An 18735-nucleotide genomic window follows, 5' to 3' on the forward strand; every position below is an offset into this window, starting at 1 on the left:
TGCCTGGCTTTGCATTTCGGCTGCATCTCCTTGGTTGCCGTGGGAACTCGGGTGGATCTTCTTATCTTTGTGGGCCTCGGACTGCTGACTCGTAAAATGAGGTTAAAAAGGAGATCTTCTTCATAGGGAATAACACATGAACGCATTTAGCGTGTGCGTGGTACACGCACGTGGGAAGTCTTCAGTAAATATAAGCTATTATTCCCACCGTTGTCAGTCATTGCAATCCTCGTGACAACCCTGGGAGGCAGGCACATTACCTCCATTTCACAAGTGGGGAGACTGAAGCTCAGTGAAACTATAACTTACCCAAGGGCACCCAGCTCTAGTTAGTGGAAGAGCTGTGATTCAGCAGTTGATCGGGTTTGCCTTCGATGAGGTTATCGCCAATCTTTCGGATTCTTACTTCACTCTCGGGCTCTTAATTGTGTCTATCACTCAAAAGGGTCGTGATTTTAAACACAAGAGGCCCAGCCAGAACCCGCTAACTGACCCTACATGAGAACGTAAGCGAGGCAAAACGTCCATGTTTTCCAGCAGTTGTTTCCATGACCTCGGTTACACCAGTCTAACCCTGTTCGGATGGGCTTTGTGATGGGGGTGGGGCGGTTCTGACAGCGGGGCCAGAGTGCACACGTTCAGAACCATGGGACGCACCCACTTTTCAAAGTGGAGCAGAACATACAGCCAAGAGCTCCCAGCACATCCCACTGAGGTGGTCGTGACCGATTCCTGAATGCTGCCAGCTTCGTAGAAGGAGGTGGCAAAATCCGGTCATCTGCTGCCGCTGTCGAAGTCCAACTACATCCCAGGTGCTCTGCTGGCCAGTTCACCTGACAGTATTTCACGGTAATCCACAAAACGGGTTCTAGTGTTAGAACCTCTCAAAGTAAATACATAAACTTAAAACAGAAGTTAAATACCTTGTCCGGGATCTCAAAGCTGTTAAATTGAGGTGGGGGAAGTGGGACTCAAACCCAGGTTTGGCTGGCTTGGTTGACGCGTGCTCTTAGCTTCTAGACGGTGAGACTGCCGCGGACTCTCGGCCATTGGTTACCCAGAATGCGGAGGGCAGAGCCGGCCGTTCGGTCCATCTTTGAACTCGGGAAATGCAAAGCGATAGGCGTAATTGGTTTCTTGGGTGAATTAAACTGGGAAGGAGGACGGAAATGATGCACGCCACAGCATGGCTACTCACGCAGCCGCTCTAATTGCCCCATTCACAACGTTAGCCATTTAAAACACGTTTACTGAGAAAATATTTTATAGTAAAACGAACAGAAATGTGCTATCTAACGGTCGTGTTCTTCAGTGGCTAATTATTTCCTTGACTGCTTTATAATTCGAGGCCAGATTCTGGGGCCTTATGCAACAGTAAATCTTACAGAAATGGAAAAATGACAAGTGGATGTGTCCACAGACTCACCCGCCTGCTAGTGCTTGAGGGCTCCCTGCGTGTCAGACACAAAGCAAAGGGGCCAGGGTGTGGAAATGTCTTTAGTAAGAGGAAAAATGAGACAACGTTAAAGACAGGGTTTGGGGATGTGTAAAAGTTGACTCTGATATTGGTCGCCTCACAGCGACATAATTAATCTTAAAAACATGTGTTCTCGTCAAGTGCTTTTAGACACAAAAGTAGGGTGGGGAACTGCTAAGGGGTTAAGTGCGTTGTTGTGATTGGGCTCTAGGCATGAAGGTTTATTTAGTAAACATTCATTTATTTATTTTTTTAAAGGTCTTTTTAATTTTTTTTAACGTTTATTTATTTTTGACACAGAGAGAGACAGAGCATGAACGGGGGAGGGGCAGAGAGAGGGAGACACAGAATCGGAAGCAGGCTCCAGGCTCCGAGCCATGAGCCCAGAGCCCGACGCGGGGCTCGAACTCACAGACCGCGAGATCGGGACCTGAGCTGAAGTCGTACGCTCAACCGACTGAGCCACCCAGGCGCCCCTTAGTAAACATTTATTAAGCATCTGCTTTGTTCATGGCACTTTGCCAGGTGCTGGGTATTCACAGTTACCCAAGACGCAGTTCTTAAGTCTTGAAAAGGTCAAGTCTAGTTGATGGACAGGTGTGTAACTGAATAAATTTCACCATCGTGAGCATTTCACCATAATGTGAGTGGTGGAAGGGGCCATGAGAGATTAGCTAGTCCAATCCCATTGATTTACAAATGAAGAAATCAAGTTTAGGGAAGCTGGTCCAAAGTTATGTAATTAACCGAAGAGCCAGAGGGACTAGAATCCTAGGTCTTCTGCTGCTAGCACTCCCTATTCCCACCATGCCAGTCTGTCTCCCGTTAGACCCTCCAGACTATCATTCTAAAAGCGCCATAACGATCGCTTCTCGGCCTTTTGGCTAAGATCAAGTGTAAAAGCACCATAACGATTTTGCAAAGTCATCATGAACTTCAATTGGATAGTTATTTCAGGGTGCCAAACCTGTTGTATTTTAGTTGCACACATGTGTGGGGGGAGGGGGCGTGTGCACACACACACATGCACACGCACACAAGCAAATGCGTGTGCATGCTGGGGGAGTACATGTCCTGTCATTATCATTCGGGAAGAAAAGGCTTGGCTGTCCAGAGGTGCTCAGTGATGCAGTCCCTTTCTGTTTTGGCCATTAAGGGTCTGATTGCTCCCAGCTCCCAGCTCCCAGCTGGTTATGAGAGCGTGAAGTCGGCCTTCCCCAGGGAATGCCTGAACTAGAACAGCAAGCCTATGTAAACTCTGCCTTGTTACTGTTTTATGACCACCAACTCTAAGTAATATATCCCAAATGGTGGGGGCGGGGGAATCATTGGCCAGGTGCGATCCAGCCCATACTCTGTACCAGCCAGAAAGGGGCTGGGCTATTTGCGGGGGTGGGTGGGTGGGGGTGGGGGAGGGGTGAGGGGAAGTGAGGGCCGGGTAGACTGCTGAACTCGATTCATGTTAACAAACCCGCAGAATGCCCCAAAGCAAAAGCCGATTTAAAACCAAAGCATTAATGAGGTTCTGCTATAGCACCCTCACCTTCCTGTTGTGATAAAATGTAAAATCCTGCCAGTCTGTCCTGTTTGAGGTTAGGCTGTGGTGAGAGACCTCTTTGAAAATATGCTCTTCCTGAGCTCTGTTGGGACAACCTTTTCAGCTAGCTCTAAGCCGTGCCATGAGGTCCGCCGTACAGGGACTTTGCACAGTTGTTTTGCTGGCTACCATTTACGCCCGATTACAAGGGACATGGTGGTCTTCTAAGTGAACAGGGCGCTGTTGAATTTTTGTTAAGTATGGCCTGTTAGTGCTTTGGTTTTCCCTAAGATAGTTTTCGTTTCCTCCAAATGCCAAGGGGAGGCATGGGATTGAATGTTTGGGGTGTTCTCGTTGTCAGCCCTCCCAGAGGTGGTAACCGTCTGGTTCCCAGACTTGGTTCATCATCACTATCACCTGGGCAACTTGTTAGATTCCCAGAGTCTACCCCTGGGGGTAGATGCCATAGGTCTGTGGAGAGGCTGGAGAATTGGTCATAGAGTTTGTCATTTTATTTTTTTTTAAATGTTTGCTTTTGAGAGAGCGACCGAGCATGAGTGGGGGAGGGGCAGAGAGAGAGGGAGACACAGAATCTGAAGCAGGCTCCAGGCTCTGAGCTGTCGGCACAGAGCCTGATCTGGGGCTTGAACTCGCGAACTGTGAGATCAAGACCCCAGCCGAAGTCGGACGCTTAACCGACTGAGCGACCCAGGCGCCCCAGAATTTGTCATTTTAAAAGTGCCCAGGGGCACCTAGCTGGCTCAGTCTGTAGAGCATGCAACTGTTGATCTCAGGGTTGTAAGTTCGAGCCCCATGTTGGGGATAGACATTACATAAAAATTATTTATTTATTTATTTATTTTTTTTAAACATTTATTTATTTTTGAGACAGAGAGAGACAGAGCATGAACGGGGGAGGGGCAGAGAGAGAGGGAGACACAGAATCAGAAGCAGGCTCCAGGCTCTGAGCCGTCAGCCCAGAGCCCGACGCGGGGCTCGAACTCACGGACCGCGAGATCATGACCTGAGCTGAAGTCGGACGCTCAACCGACTGAGCCACCCAGGCGCCCCAAAAATTATTTTTTTAAAATAAGTGCCCCAGTTGATTCTGATACTCCTCTGGGAACAAATCCAGCCACCTTGTTTGAAGCATAAGGTAAGGCCCAGAGATTGGGAGTGAATGATGGCTAATGGCAAAGCTAGGACCTCAGATTCCTCATCTATAAAATAGGGTTGATATATGGAGATTAATTGAAAGATAGGTTCAAAGTACCTGGCAGAGTTCAAGACACGTGGCAGGTACTTGCTCAAACCCAGTCCGGTACTCTTTTTACTATATTTTCCTAAGTGCCAAATGGACAGTGAGTTCTTCTTAAATTTATTTTTAAGTGCCAGGGTGTTTCATGTCATTTTAGTCCAAAGAGATGAATAAAATATTGTGTGAAAATGTGTGTGTGTGTGTGTGTGCATGCACATGAGAGAGAGAGAGACAGAGACAGAGATCAAGAAAGAAAGTTGAGAGGGAGGGAAGGAGACAGAACATTTGTACCGAGAAGTCCAAGAAGGTTTTAATGATGGGACTGTAAAGAGATCCATCTTGACTCTATCTACATTGGTGAACTAGGTTAAATATCATGGCCCCAAGTGAGCATCGAGTAGGTTTATAATAGTACTTGGGTGGGAGCATCACTGTTAAATTTATCAGCACATTATTGAATTCCACGTCTTTTACTCTGAAGCAAATACAAGTATGTACAGTTATCAATGCATGTATTTTCAACATTGTTGCACTACACCCATGCTGTCAAATGTCACAACCTTCTTTTATTTATTTATTTTTAAAAATGTTTATTTATTTTGAAAGAGAGAGAGAGCAGGGGAGGGGCAGAGAGAGAATCCCAAGTAGGCTCTGTGCCCAGCGCAGAACCCAAAGAGGGGCTCAATCCCACGAACCGTGAGATTACGCATGACCTGAGCTGAAACCAAGAGTCAGACATTTAACCTACTGAGCCGCCCAGGCGCCCCAACCGCAACCTGCTTTTATTTTATTTATTTATTTGTTTATGAAATTTATTGTCAGATTGGTTTCCATACAACACCCAGTGCTCATCCCAAAAGATGCCCTCTTCAATACCCATCACCCACCCGCCCCTCCCTCCCACCCCCCATCAACCCTCAGTTTGTTCTCAGTTCACAACCTGCTTTTAAAAATGCAGTTGTTTTTATTCTGAAACCATTTTGATTGTCATTACCACATACGTGTGTGTGGATCATAGGCATGGCCATTGTACATTTCACATCCATTTATTCAGTGGTTAATAATCAGCATCTTGTATGTTTACTGCTCTGCCAGAAATTGTCCCCAAAGTTTCTATGATTTCATTTACTTTCTGTGCCCCACCCCCATAGTCATTGCTGACATATACTCACATGACTGTTTGCGCTTTTAGTTTTCCATTTGTTCTCACGTACTTTATTGATTCATCTCAGAATGTCTCAGCATTAGTGTTGCCTCTCCCACAAGTTCATTACCTTAGCTTATTATATGACTCAACTGAATGTCGGGCAGAACTGCAACCTTTCCTACCACCACTCTTTGTCCCTGTCGTTCCTCATCGTGATATTTATTTTAGTATGATCTGAGCTAGGACTCATTTCGGGAAACATTAATGAACATCCAGTTGTGGGGGCACTATGATAGATGCCGGGGGTTGCAAGGAGGGGTGGAGAGATGGTGGTGATTCTGTTGCTGCTCTCAGGGGTCACTCAGCTAGCAGGTAGCAAAGCTGACACTCAAAGCCGGATATGCCGGACTCCAAAGCTCATGCTTTTAACAGTCTACTCTCCGCTCTGTCAAATGCTTCACCTCTGTCTTCCCCAGCGTCTTCCTTCCCTGAACACAGGCTAACTAGGCTCTTACTATCTTATTTAATATCCTGTATCACTCTCTGCTGTTTTTCCAGCTGCATGGTGTTTGACTTCATTCTCCCTCCTTGGAGACCCTTGCTGTATAGTATTTCCCAATGAAGTACCAAAAGGCATGAGAGTTTTATTCTTCATACCACTTAAAGGCACAGAGTAGTTTCTAGGGGAAGAAGGAATGTTTGCGTGGGTAATGAAAGAGCCAGTCACACAGCGAAATGACTTTGCCTAGAATCTATATGAGCAGTGCCAGTGGTGAGGAATAGTTTATTTTCCCATTGCAATGTTTGGAATCTGTCCATTAGACCAACAGATGGTTTTTAATGCATTTGCTTTGATTCTGGACCTTCGCGGGTCTCCGTTATGGAGTTTCCTTAGCGGTAACGTTGTGTGATGAGAACGTAACACACTCTGGTATCCAATACGTCCATTTCCTTTGCTAGAATTTCTGAAAGATCTCTTTGGTGAAGTCAGTATTTATGTGGGCTAGGAAGCTCTGGGGAAGATTCTCTGTTGATCCTCACCAATAATTCACTCTATCAAATTCTTATATTTTGCTGTCTGTGTGACTGACTGTAACTCATCAGAATTTCCAAGATTAGCCCTCCCTTCGTCTCGGCTTTGAAGGCTGAGGTTATTTCTCAGGTGTCAGAGTGTCAGTGCTTCTCTCTTGAAGCTATCACTTTGGACTTTCATTTTTCAGTCTCAGATAGAGATACCTTGTCTGAATTCATACAAGCTGTTTTCAGTACAAAGTGATTTCAAAGTGATAAAAACAAGTAAATGACTCACTACCTAATTAGCGTCTACAGGTCAGCCTCTCAAACTGTGGTATGCAACTTCATTTGCGTGAGGTCCATTTCTGGAAAGACAAAAATGTTTACAGGCTGCCATTCTTTCTTCACGCACGATAAAAATAGCTTGAGTGCCTCCCATGGGGGAAAACATACAGTTTTGAAACGTAGATTACCTCCTTATTGAAGAGAAGCACACAAAGGAAAAACTTGGCAGCACGTTTAGGCACTACGTGTTAATTTCAGGGCGCGTTTCAAACGGTGGTCACACAGGGGAAGCTTTTTTAAATGCTCCATCCTGAAATTATATATATTATGGCTCATATTAGGAAATTACGGGGGCCCTGCACGAATCTGGAATTACACGCCTTTGCCTTGGCAAGAAGTGGCGGCGTGATTACCAGCCGTCCTTTATGTTCTGAGCCTTGAGAAAGAAGTTTTTCCTTTCTGTGGTCTGTGGACTGGTGGAGCCAGAACATGTCCCCGAGAACTGTGAAAGATCTTTACCCTGATCGCGAGCGAACAAGGTCGCGGGCCACAGTTTCATGGCTGAAGACGTGAGACTCCCTGGCTCAGAGATGAAGGACAGTTTGTTTCTTAGAGCAGTAGAGGTAGTACCCGCGCCTGTACCTGATCCCCGAGCCCCGACTCCCATGGGGTAAGGCAAGGAGGGCCAGATGAGTTCTGCGCACGGTGAGTCGCACTCCAGGAGCAGAGCCTTGAGCTCAGGGAACTCGGATCTTTGATAATAGGTAGTGAGTCTGCCTGCTCTTTTCTCTGAAGGGAGGCAGTATCTCTGTCTTCCAAGGCTGTTCACTATTCGAAGATACTTGGAAACGAGTGTGGGGCAAAAGTGCCTCCGTTTCTAAGACACGCACAAACCCGAGGGACCCAGGGAACACTGGCAACACAGGATCCCCCGAACTTGGATGGCTGCAAGAACCTCCCAAGTTCACAATGCTTTCGGGGGATCAAGCGAGGAAATTAGAAAGCGTGGAAGACACCGAGCTCAGCCCTGACCGGTTGGCCCAAAGGCGTGGCCATGTGCCACGTGTTGGCGTGCCCTAAGACAAAAAACAGTGGCAGCTTTCTCAGCTCTTGAGAGAATAGTTTAAAAAGGAAGTATGAAAGGGGCCCCTGACTGTCGCGTCTGATTAGGAGTAAACTCTGCTGCTCTGGGCCTTCGGCTCCTACTCCGCCGCTCTCTCTTTCGGTCCCCGTGCCTTCATTTCTTTTCTTGCTTGGCCGGGGTTGGGAGTTTTGTATTGCTAACTGGCTCGGCTGAGTGAGGTTTTCTCTTTCACTGCACTTCTAAGGTGGTTATCACACACCAGGAGTTATGTGGAGGACTGATTGGTCCTCAGAGTATATCTGAAAAGGTTAGAAGGTCAGGAAAAGGTGGCCAAGCGGGCAGAAGTCCACAAAGATCATGCCATGCTGTGATATTCTGAGAATCTTTGTGCTGCCAGCGTTGACAGTGAGGGAGTCCATGAAAATGCCTTCTCTGTGTTGAGTGGCCAGGGAATCAAGAGTCCAGTGAAAGCAGCCTCCTACCTGGTGAGGGCACAGAAGCCCCCGGCTACTTGCTCTCTCCCTTGCCAAGCCGAAACGCCTCAGAAAACACGGCGTCATGTACACAGCGTGATTCCTCTGTGATTCCTGTCTCCCCACTTGGAATAAGGTTGCTCATGTCCTCACGGCAGCACCCCCACAGGTAACCTGGGCCCCCTCACCCCTCACGCTTGTGCATTTTTGCTACCTTGCTGAGGATCTCCGGCGACGCATGCTTTCGACTGGGACCGTTTCTCACCAGGCAGCCTCCCCACCCCCACCTGGAAAATTGAAAACATATTTCAAACGCCACAGAAGCACTTTTAAATGAAGTTCCACTTGTAGTACAGCAATTTCCTCAGGTGAGGGTGGTTATAATGTTGCTGTAATAAAGGGTTTCACCAAAAAGGCCAAGATGAGGGAATCGGGGCAGATTTCTTCTAGCATGCTGCAGCTTTTGTGAGATAAAATACAGACTTCACGATTGCCAGCAGCCACAGTCTTCTGAGTGCTGATCCCGGGCATGTACTGGGGCTCCCAGTTTACCAGTCCTTTCCTTGTTGGGGGGAATGCTAACAGGGTAAGACAAACAACCTTTGTTTCGGTGCAAGTGCGGACCTCTTAATGTCCTTTTAAAACGTCCCCCGGGGTGTTTGAGGTTCCGAATTCATCAGACTTCTCAAAAGCAATGCCGGAATGGGCACGAAGGATCTTACTGGGGTGACGGAATGTTCTACAACTGGTTTGTGGCAACGGTGGCACGACTGAGTCAATTTCGTAAAAATCATTACATTGTACACTTGACATGGGAGAATTACAGAAGTCCCCAAATCCACCTCAATAACACCGTAAAAAAAGATTTCGTAAAATAAAAAAAAAAAAAACAACTGTGGAATTAATATATAAACCATTTCAAATACAGCAATGGATAAGTATATTATAAAACAGCTAGTAAAACAATACTTGTATAAATATTAACCATATCATTCAAATAAATTACTATATAACGTAAAACAGAAACAAATAAAAGCAATGCCGGAAGCTAGAAAACCAAAAAAAAAAAAAAAAAATGTCCCTTTGGGAAGTGCATAATCCAGCAGGGGTGTTGCGTATTTCATCTGGGGGTGGGGGCTGTGGGAGGGTTGGTGCTCTCTTCTTATTAGCCAATTCAAGTCCTTCCTGAAGAATATTCAGAAAGTGAATTAATTTTTCCCTTTTTCATTCCACTCAGAATGCCTAAAACAGATAAAGTAGGAAACGGAGTCATTATATTTGGGCGCCGTCTATTATCATTTACTGACTGAGAATCTATCTAAGCCTGGCTGCGTTTTGCAGATAATTAATTTTGTTCCTAAATGTAGGGAAGAGTGATTGTAATCAGTATGTTTGTACTTTCAGCCACAAATAGAGCCCATCAAAGATATGCGGTACAAATAAACCTCATAAAATATGCAGCCCAGGCACTGCTTGAAGTTAATGTGCTATCTTTTTTTAAAGAAAAAAAATCATATGTACGATTTTTGAAAGTCATTCTTGGTATTCTTATGTGGTTAATAGATGAACTCCTCTTTTTCTAACTCAAGCCCACACTCTGAATTATTTTTGTCATTAAATCTCATAAACTACAGCTCAAGGGGATTGATTTGGCATGGAAATGGACTCATCAACATATACATATTTCTGAGTTCTGGGTGTGCATTTCTCTTATGCTTCTAGAAAATTGTTAATAGTCGGATGTACGTTTGAGGTTCGGGTTCATGGATGAAACCTAAGAGCATAGTGTTCGTGAAGGACTTCCTGTAAACTCTTTAGAGAGACTTTTGCCCTTTATTATTATTTTTTTTTTTTTCTGGCTGTCTGTCCCCCACCTCTGACCAACCTCTATTCTAAGCCTGTCCTTTCTCCCTACCCTTCAGGCACGTTGTACCTTGTTCGGTGTCTTGTTCACTTAGTCCCTGTAGTTGGTTTACAGTGATGATGTTTAATCATGGTTTAGTCATCCCAGGAAGCCCGTTTCTGCTGCTTCTTATTCTGTAATGTGTTCCCTCTCCGGAGAAGCGAACTCACTTCACTTAGCAAAATTATATATCACCAGAAAACACTTCAAAGAGGTCATCAAGGATAGAGATCTTAGTCACTGTGACGCAGGTGGAGGAGGATGTATCGAAGTGGATGTGGGACCTTTTCATGCTTCTGAAATCACCCGCTGTGCTTGTGCAGGGGAAATAGCATCAGCCCAGGAATCGGAATAGTGACGTGCGGCCCACCTTGTCCTACCACAGGAAGTGACCTTGGAGAGGTAATTTAATCTGTCCGAGGGAGAGGATAGCGGTGATGAGAGTGATCGTGAAGCGCTTGCTGTGTGCCACGCAGAGTAACAAGCTCTTTGCGTGAGTTGACTCATTTAACGGGATTCTCATTAGTGCCATTTTCCAGGTTAAAGAACTGAGGCAGGGAGACTTGAAAGTGGGAGCCAGCCACAAGGCTGCTTCAGCCGCTCTCCACTGCAGGGGCTCCTGGGGCTCATCTCTTGCCCAGGATGAGACCCAGTCTCAGAACAAGGAGGTGAAGGCCGGCTCCCTCTGCAGGTAGGCCCAAGCTGACCTGGTGGACAGGAGGCCAAATGGAGAACCAGGAAGTTGCCAAGGGTCTCTCTCGGTTACTAGGCATCCTGTTGCCTCCACGCGGCCTTGAGAATAGCAATGGACACTTCCAGTGGGCTTAACTTGTCTTCTTCCTCATACTCGTGTTAATCCTAGTGAGAGTCTTCTGAATCTGCTTGGAGCCCAGACATCCCCCAGGATCAAGGGCTATTCCATTTACGTTTTCTTTAAACAACAACAACAACAACAGCAATCCACTCTTGATGAGCTTAGGTCTAAAATATACTTAAAAAAATATATGGCGCCTACATTTTCCCCCTTTCAGATCAGAAATCCAGTAAATAGTGAAACACCAAGCTCTGTGGTTTTCTTATGATGCATTAAACCCTGTTAATGATCTCTTTCCAAACATGGAAGGAGTTCTGTGGTGACGGTATTCCTGATGTACTCAATTGTCCCATTCCCCTTAACAAATTCTTAATGTAAAATTAATGGGTTTCTTCACTGTAGCAACCTTCTAGCAGATTTTGTTTACAATCATGAGCACTTTAAATCACCTTTGAACGGTCTCTTCACAAATTTTCTAGACCGAAGAAGACGCTCAATTAGTGTCCTTATTCCGATTAAAAATAAAGCAATAATTGTGATAAATTGGCATAATCAAACTTGACAGAAAGAAGCTACAGGATGCATGTTAGATTTCCTTCCAGGATGAAAAGGATGTTACCAAGCCCCAGATCACAGAGGGTGAAAGAATACGCGCTGGTGGAAACATTTCCCTCGCACATCTGTGTTTATCAAGTTTTAAAGTCTGTTTCCTCCCCGACCATTTCTTCTGAATCTGTTAGCCATTGATTAAAAAAAAATAATAATAATGCATAATTCAAACTGCTCCGCTGTGAAAAGCCCCATTCAGAATTGTCTCAGCTCTGGTTATCGTTGACCAGCGAGCCTTCGAGATACCAGGAATGATAAATTACAACAAACATTCATTTTTAATAGCACCATAAGAGATTTTTAAGAGCTAAGCTTTTTTTTTTTTTTTTTTAATATATGAAATTTACTGTCAAATTGGTTTCCATACAACACCCAGTGAAGAGCTAAGCTTTTGAGATGGAAAGCTGAGTCGATACCCGGCACAGGAATGGGCCGGCATGGTGTTGCAAGGAGCAGAGTAAGAAAAGGTCGTGTGATGTAGTGGAAAGAACACGGGCTTCGGGAGTTCAGATGTAAACCTCTGCTCAGCCGTTCCTTATCTTAGTGACCTGGGCATAGTGCATAATCTCCCTGAGTCTTGGGTGCTTCATCTATAAACTGGGGATAAAAATGCCAACCTGTTGGAACTACTACGAAAATTGGCAATAATGCCTCGTGTGCCACAGCGCCGTTGCGTGTCACATGTGACGTGATCCATCTCAAATGCTGCCAGACAAAGTGGACTTTTCTTTCTAGGTCTTCCCTCGCACGGGGCTGTCCGTCTTCGGGGTCCACTCATTAGCAGCAGCACCATCACTGATAAATATGTACCAAGCTCCTGTGGCAAAAACCCTGTGCCGGGGGCGGGCAACACAATTATCAGCAAGCTGTTTTCAAGAAACCAGACCAGCTGGGTTGCAGCAGAATTTCTGGATTCTTTGCCTAATGTTGGCATGGCTGTTTCGGGTGAGGCTGTTCAGCCAGGTACTCCACATCCAGCCTAAAGACTCGAAGTTGCTACTAGGCTTTGCATTCGGAGCTTGGCGGCTCCTTGAACATTTGCTCTGCCTGTGTGGCCGGAGGCCTGATCGCTCTGTTCCCCCAGATGTTCAGGTGACTTGATTCCCAGCCAGGCAGGACAAGTTGAACACACAAGTTTTCCGGCTGCTCACAGTGGACTTCGTAGTTGCCTCGTGAATAAAGGGTAGTGGGATAGATCTAGATTCCTGGTGGGGATTTTTAGCATTCATCTTCTTTTGCTCGGGTTTATGCTGAAGTCCTTGCGAGGGGAGGAAAGACTCAAGCTGTGTTTATGGTTCCTTTGTTTTTGAGTGTGTATTGGGTAGGATAATGCTAAATTGCTTTTGCTGGGTACCACTGTTAAATGATGATTAAATTTCAGTGATTAAACAGATATCTAGGGGCGCCTGGGTGGCTCAGTCGGTTAAACATCCGACTCTTGATTTCCACTCAGCTCATGATCTCACGGTTCATGGGATTGAGCCCTGCATTGGACTCTGTGCTAACATCTCGGAGCCTGCTTGGGATTCTCTCTCTCCCTCTCTCTCTGCCCCGCCCCCTCTCAAAAGTAAATAAGCTTTACAAAATGAACACATCTCTACCACATATCTTTGGGATAATTTAATGATATCCACTTGTTTTAGAGAATATCCTTCTAGGAAATCCCTACATTTTCTTGTCTGTTCTTATCCATCTTGCCCACTCAGAGTCTTTTCCCCCTTTATGCTGATTGGCAGCTACCTTTCTGATCCGTGGGATGGGGCTATCGCTCTATTTCGTTTGATGGAGGGAAAGGGGAGGAGGTGAAGGGAGTTTGGGGAAGTAAAAGGAAGATGGGAAGTGAACCAGACCATTTGAAAAAAAATTTTTTTCTAGGTACATGTCCTCTGCAGTTTTTACTTAATATAATCATTGCCCCAATCAAGCTAGCACAATACAAATAAGTCACAAGTTCTAGATTTTAAAAAATGCAGAAAATCACAGGGAGGGGCACCTGACTGGCTCAGTCGGTAGAGCATGCGACTCTTGATGTCGGGGTCGTGAGTTCGAGCCCCACGTTGGGTGTAGAGATTCCTTAAGAAAATACAAAAATACGGAAAAGTATATCTCAACTGTGATTTCCTTGCCATTTTCTTAAATCAAGCATCAGTTTTAGTATGCGAGGCTACCATTCTCCTTTCCTCATCCCCTAGTAAACAATGTCTTGCATAGAGTAGACACTTTATTCTTTTCTTAAATCAAGCTAAAGGGGAATGGGGTTTATCCTTGGGATGATGACGAGCCATCAAGAGTACAGAGAGCATGAATCCCACAAAATCAGAAGTATAAGAAAGAGGACATTTATTATTTTTTTGCTTTCTCTTTTAAAAAGTTTTTAAAATGGGGGCGCCTGGGTAGCTCAGTCAGTTGAGCGTCCGACTTCGGCTCAGGTCATGATCTCGCACACTGTGAGTTCGAGCCCCACGTCGGGCTCCGTGCTGACAGCTAAGAGCCTGGAGCCTGTTTCAGATTCTGTGTCTCCCTCTCTCTGACCCTCCCCTTTCATGCTCTGTCTCTCTCTCTCTCTCTCTCTCTCTCTCTCTGTCAAAAATAAATATTAAAAAAAATTTTTTTAAATAAAAAAAATAAAAAGCTTTTAAAATGTTTGTTTATTTATTTATTTATAGAGAGAGAGGGGTAGAGAGAGAAAGAATCCCAAGCAGGCTCTGCACCACCAGCACAGAGCCCGATGGCAGGGCTCGAACTGACAAACTGTGAGATCATGACCTGAGCTGAAACCAAGAGTCTGTTGCTCAACCGACTGAGCCACCCAGGCGCCCCTTGCCTTCTCTTTTTAAATGATAGACTATTTGTAGAGCATTTTTAGGTTCATAGCAAAACTGAGCAGAAAGTATAGAGTTCCCATGGAAATCCTGTCCCCGGCCTCCCGTACGTAGTGTCAACATCCAGCACCAGAGTGATAATTTGTTAACGTCAACGAGCCGACACTGACACATCATTATCACCCAAAGTCTGACGTTTACGATAGAGATCGTTCTTGGTGTTGTATGTTCTATTGGTTTGACAAATGTATAGCGAGGCATTATAATATCATACAGAGTAGTTTCACTGCCCTAAAAATCCTGTGGTCTATCTGTTCATCCGTCCCTGCCCTCTAACCTCTGGTGACCACTGATCTTTTTACTGTCTTTATGGTTTTGTCTTTTCCAGGATGGAATCGTTGGAATTGTACAATACACAGCCTTTTCAGATTAGCTTCTTTCACTGTGTAATAGGCCTGTAAAGATTCCTCCGTGCCTTTTCATGGTTTCATGGCTCATTTTTTTCCTAATGCTGAACAATATTCCATTATTGTCTGGAGCATCTTTTATTTTTAAAGCAATTTAATTTCAACTCCAAATCTTTGTTCCCATTGGCTTAGTGGTAAATTTCACCTCCTTACTTCTTTTTTAAAACTGCTTTATTGAGATAGAATTCACATAGAAGACATTCACCAATTTACCCATTTAAAGTGTACAATTCAATGGTTTTTAGTATAATCATGGTGTTGTGCAACCATCACCACAATCAATATTCGAACAGTTTTAGCATTCCAAAAGAAACTTTATACCAATTAGCTGTCACTTCCCATTCCCCGTTCCCCTCCCTCTAGCAACTACTAATTTACTTTCTCTCTATGGATTTGCCTATTCTGAACATTTCATGTAAATGAAATCATACAATATATAGCTTTTTGTTTCTGACCTTTTTCACTTAACATAATGTTTTCAAGGTCCGTCCATGTTATAGCATGTATGAGTACTTCCTTTTTGTGGCCGAATAATATGGCATTGTATGAATGTACCACATTTTGTTTATCCATTGTCAGTTGATGGACATTTGAGTTGTTCCCATTTCTTGGTTATTGTTCATAGCACTGCTATTACCATTCATGCACAACTCTTTGTGTGAATGGATATGTGTTTTCATTTCTCTTGGAAATATGCCTAGGAATAGAATTGTGGGTCACATGGTAACTCGATGTTTAACCTTTTGAGGAATTGCCAAACTGCTTTCCAAAGCAGCTGAACCATTTTACTTTCCCACCAGCAATATGTGAGGGCTCCAGTTTCTACACATCCTCATCAGCAATTGCTATTATCTTTTTAAATTATTGCCATCCTAGTGGGTTTGAAGTAGTATCTCATTGTTGCTGTTTCTTTTTTTTTAACGTTTATTTACTTTTGAGACAGAGAGACACAGAGCATGAACAGGGGAGGGTCAGAGAGAGAGAGGGAGACACAGAATCTGAAACAGGCTCCAGGCTCTGAGCTGTCAGCACAGAGCCCGACGCGGGGCTCGAACTCACGAGCCGTGAGATCATGACCTGAGCCGAAGTCGGACGCTTAACCGACTGAGCCACCCAGGCGCCCCTCATTGTTGCTGGTTCTATTTGTGTTTCTCTAATGACAAATGATGTTGAGTAATTTTCATGTGCTTATTGGTCATATGTATATCTTTGGGGAAAGGTCTGTTGAGATCCTTTCTTAATTTTTTAGTTAGTTTATTTGTCATTTCATTGTTGAATTATAAGAATTATTTATATATTTTGAATATTAGACCTTTATCAGATATGTGATTTGCAAATAATTCTTTCCACATGGGGGGGATATCTTTTCACTTTCCTAGTAATGTTCTTTAAAACATATCTGTTTATGATTCTGATGAAGTCCAGTTTGTCTATTTTTGTGTGTATGGCATATCTAAGAAACCAGTAATTCAAACCCATGAAGATTTACACCTATGGTTTCTTTTATGAATTTTTATAGATTTAGCTCTTCCATATAGGTCTGTGATCAATATTGAGTTAATTTTGTATATTCGATGTGAGATATGTGTGCAACTTTACTCTTTTGCTTGCGGATACCCGGTTGTCCCAGCTATATTTCTTGTAAACAGTAGTATCCTTTCCCCATTGAATGGTCTTGGCATATTTGTCAAAAGGGAATTGGCCATAGGGGTGCCTGGGTGGCTCAGTCAGTTAAGCAGCTGGCTCTTGGTTTCAGTTCAGTTCATGATCTCATGGTTCGTGGGTCCGAGCCCCACTTTGGCCTCTGTGCTAACAGTATGGAGCCTGGTTGGGATTCTCTCTCTCCCTCTCCCTCTGCCCCTCCTCTGCTCACGCTCTATCTCTTTCTCTCAAAACAAACAAACAAACAAACAAACAAACAAACAAACAAACACAATGAATTGACCATAAATGTATGAATTTATTTCTGGACTCTCCATTCCATTCCATTGATCTGTATGTTTATCATTATGCCAGTGCCACACTGCTTTGATTACTGTTGCTTTCTAATAAGTTACAAAACTGTGAAGCGTGAGTCTTCCTACTTTATCATTTCCCAGATTGTTTTGGCTATGTGGAGTCCCTTGCAATTCCATTTCAGTTTCGCAGGCGTCTTGTCAATTTCTACAAAGAACTCAGCTGAGATTTTGATAAGGATTGCATTAAGTCTGTAGATCATTTGGGGGAATATTGCCATGTTAACAATATTAAGTTTTCTGATCTATGAACATGGGATATCTTTACATTTATTTAGGTCTTCTTTAATTTTGTTCCTGGTTGTTTTATGGTTTTCAGTATGCAAGCTTTGTACTTATTTTGTTAACTTTATCCCTAATATTATAGTCTTGTTATTGTTAATGGAATTTTCTTAATTTAATTTTTGAATAGTTCATTACTTAAGTATACAAATACAATTTATTTTTGTATATTGATGTTGTACCTGGTAATACTGCTGAAATAATTTATTGGTTTTAATAGTTTTGTTTTGTTTAGTCCTAGGTATTCTCTATACACAGGATCGTCTTATTTGTAAATACAGTTTTATTTCTTCTTTTCCGATCAGATGCCTACTATTTCTTTTCTTTTCCTCCCTCCCTCCTTTCCTCTTTTCTTTCTCTTTCTTTCTTTTTCTTTCATCTTTCTTTCTTTCTTTCTTTCTTTCTTTCTTTCTTTCATTCTCCTTCTTTCTCTTTCACTTTTCTTCCTCTTGCTATCTTTCTTTCTTGCCTCATTACTCTGGCTTGAACCTCCAGTACAATGTAGAACAGAAATGGCAAGAATGGACATCTCTGTCTTTTTCCTAATCTTAGAGGAAAAGTCTTCAGTTTCCCCATTAAATATAGTATTAGCTGTGAGTTTTCCATAAATGTCCTTTATTCAGTTGAGGAAGTTCCCTTGTATTCTTTGTTTGTTGATTATTTTCATTATCAAAGTATGTTGGATTTTATCAAATTCCTCTTCTGCATCTAGTTTATTTCTCCCTACAATTTTGTATGTGTTCTTCATTATTATTATATTATTATTACTATTGTTGTTATTATTATTATTATTATATTGATGACCAGATATTAAAATACCGTTGTATTCCTGGGATAAAGCTCATTTGGTCATAGTGTATGATCCTTTTATATGTTGCTGAATTCCATTTGCTAGTATTTTGTTGAGAATTTTTGTATTTATCTTCATAAGAGATATTGGTCTGTAGTTTTCTTGTAGTCTTTGGTTTTAGTATCGGGGTTAATACTAGCCTCATAGAATTAGTCAAGATGTGTTCCTTCCTCTTTTATTTTTTGGAAGACTTACATAAGGAATGTTATTAATTCTTCTTTAAGTGTTGAGTAGAATGTGTCAGTAAGGCCATCTGGTCCCGGGCTTTTCTTTGTGGGAAGATTTAAATTCCTAAATCAATCTCTTCATTTGTTTTAAGGGCATTCACATTTTCTATTTCTTTTTGAATCAGTTAAGGTAGTTTTGTCATTTTAGGAATTTGTCCATTGCATCTATATTATTTAATTTGCTGGCATATACTTTTTCTAGTATTCCTTTAAAACCCTTTTTATTTATATAAGGCTGGTAGTAATATCCCCTCTTTCATTCCTAACTATAGTAATTTGAGTCTTCTCTCTCTCTCTGTTTTTTTTATGTCTTGGTCAGTCTACCTAAAAGTTATCAATCTTGTAGATCTTTTCATGCAACCAGCTTTTGACTTTGTTTCTTTTCTTTACTGTTTTTCTATTCTTGATTCCACTAATTTCTGTTCTAATTTATTATTTCCTTACTTTTTCTTGTTTTTTTTTCTTTTTGGT

At 43.0% G+C, this 18735-nt stretch overlaps 1 protein-coding gene across 1 annotated transcript in view; it reads left to right on the top strand.

Annotated features, from left to right (window-relative positions):
• Positions 1-18735, top strand: part of GPC3 (glypican 3) — a 422702-nt gene that overhangs the window by 225213 nt on the left and 178754 nt on the right. The gene's annotated exons all lie outside the window — the stretch shown is intronic.

Source organism: Panthera onca, chromosome X (assembly GCF_046562875.1).
Source record: "Panthera onca isolate mPanOnc1 chromosome X, mPanOnc1 haplotype 2, whole genome shotgun sequence".
Taxonomy (NCBI): Eukaryota; Metazoa; Chordata; class Mammalia; order Carnivora; family Felidae; genus Panthera; species Panthera onca.